The 2,457-nt window shown below is 32.5% G+C and overlaps 1 long non-coding RNA gene across 1 annotated transcript; it reads left to right on the top strand.

Annotated features, from left to right (window-relative positions):
• Positions 1 to 131: 131 nt before the first annotated feature.
• On the top strand, positions 132 to 2,450 carry LOC109587007 (uncharacterized). Its single transcript, XR_002187344.1, has 4 exons — positions 132 to 150; positions 208 to 303; positions 774 to 820; positions 2,398 to 2,450. It is a non-coding gene; the product is annotated as an uncharacterized LOC109587007 (long non-coding RNA).
• The last annotated feature ends 7 nt before the right edge of the window (positions 2,451 to 2,457 follow it).

Here is a 2,457-nt window from a genome sequence, read left to right as displayed (position 1 = left end):
GATGCAAAAAGTTACCATGAAACTTTTAGAAACGATGATTGTCTAACAAAGCACTCACAGGTTGATATTTTCCATTATAACAATCAATTTTAAAATCCGCCATAAGGGCCCTTTTGTCAATTATGGTCACATTTTAATACAGTATAATAGGTAAAATGATAATATTATATTATTTTATTAATGATGTTTGTTTGTGTGTTGTTCCAGGTGATGCTGGTTTTTGTACCAGTAAGTCATTACAGCTGCTAGGATGGAATGGGTGTGGTCTATCTTTTATCATGTGACAGTAAACAAAAATCAATTGTACGTTTTATTAATGTATACCATATAGCTAGAAATTTCTGTGGCCCAAAATTTTTGCAAATTTTGTGAATTTGAACAAAATCGCAAAAATTAAATCCTCAAAAATAGTAAAATTAAAAGGTGTGGCTCGCCACACCTTTCCTCAGTGTAATTAATAATTATAGTGAAGCACATGGCGTGTTCTTGGCACTGTTCCAGTACAATTTTAAGCAGAGTCGAAGAGTAATCCTATCTTGCCTAATATCCTGATCATGCTTTGTGTCATCATCAGCTATAGTTCTGGTAAGTAGTGAAGAGCAGCCATTGCTGATCAAGTGAATTCGCAAAAATAAAAACTGCAAAAGCCATTTTTTGGCAATTCCGGCACAGAAATTTTGGGCCACAGAAATTTCTAGCTAATAAATACAGTATTTTCTCTTATTTCCATTCTCTCTCTTTTTCTCTCTCATTCTCTCTCTCTCTTTTTATAGTCCTTGGTCCATTATGCCAGCTAGTCAACTTCAAAGCACAAGCTAATGTAAGCATATACCATATACATGTATCTGGTAATTATACTATATCTCAACTGAGTTTGACAGCAGCCCTTGTGAAAAATCCCAGCAAGATCTTATAAGGTTTTTCATGATTTCACATGATTATACAAGAAAACATAAGATAGTAATCTTGTAAAATCTTAACACAGAAATTCTTGCAAATTCTTATTTAAGATTTGATAAGATTTGAACAAGCTGTCAGATCTTATGAGATCTATCATAACAATAATTCTTGTAAGAATTTTAAAGATCTTATGAATAAAGGAATATGTCAGAAAATGTAAAATCATGCCTCACTTAAATCTTGTAATACCACACCTTGTAAGAACTAAGATGATCTTGTTAAATTGAAATCTAATAAGATCTTACAAAATCTAGTAAGTTTATCATCTTGAAGAATCATCCATGATCACATGACACATAAGATCACTCATTAAGTCATAAAAGATCTTGAAAGATCTTACAAATTGCATGACGTCACAGGAAGTGGTAGACAACCCATGATAGCCTTTACGATAATGGCAGTATATAAAGAAAGTAAAATTTCAACATAATTAAGTCAAAAATTAATGAAGTTCACATTAACCTTCACATCATTAAGTAATTCATTTATGCATTGTAAGATCTTGCTCAGATCTTACTGTTACATCTATTTTTCATAAGCTGAAACTTCATGTAAGAACTTAGCTAATATTTTAAAATCTTGATAAAGCAAGATCCCATGATATCTTTCATGTTCTTTGTTTCAAAATCAGGTAAGATCTTGCTGTGATCTTAAGGTAAGATCTTGCTGTGATCTTAAGGTAAGATCTTGCTGTGATATTCTAAGAATTTGGTAAGATCTTGAGAAAGATCCTGTAAGATCTTGCTTACATTTTGATAGCAAGATCTAACACTATCTTACATAATCCTTGTTTCAAAATCAGGTAAAATCTTGTGAAATATTAGCAAGAATCTTGTCAAGAATTTTAAAGAAACTTAACAAGAATCTTGCAGGGATTTTTCACAAGGGAGCTGCTTGGAATTTGAAATATGTAGCCATACATCACTAATGATGTCTTATAATGATATTCATAGAAGCATGGCTGATATTTTACAGCTGCATGGCTGGCCTGTATTTCACTCTTAAATGGGTTTTGTTTGTTCTGATAAGCAGTACAATAGCTGCTGGAGTCAACTAGTCTTCATAAAGGCCATCATTATGGAAAGATCTTGCTCTGTTAGCTTTTAAAGAAGAATTATCAGTTTGGGCAAATGACTACATGTTCTTATGTAAACTATGACATAGACAAATTGTCATAAAACGTCATTTTGGTATGCCATTGGGTTTATAGGGAGAACCCGGTTCTCAGGGTTCCCAAGGGCTGAGAGACCCAAGACCTGAGATCCTGTGATGGCATTGAGTGACTAAGAACCTGTGAAAGTTTCATCCTTATCCCGCATTCCTATAAAAAGTTATTCCAGTTTTTCTTAGGTCAAACTCAGTTGGGATACAGTATATCTGTTTTAATTGTTTGCATTTAAATGATATTTCTCTCTTTTCATTCTTTCTCTTTTTTAGAGTAGATGATTCTATATGATAGCTTACAATTATACTGACTATGTTTTTTGGTAATTTTAT

This window comes from Amphimedon queenslandica, unplaced genomic scaffold (genome assembly GCF_000090795.2).
Source record: "Amphimedon queenslandica unplaced genomic scaffold, v1.1 AMPQUscaffold_12717, whole genome shotgun sequence".
Taxonomy (NCBI): Eukaryota; Metazoa; Porifera; class Demospongiae; order Haplosclerida; family Niphatidae; genus Amphimedon; species Amphimedon queenslandica.
The sequence above is the reverse complement of the archived record's forward strand: the minus strand, read 5'-3'. Positions and strand labels throughout refer to the sequence as shown.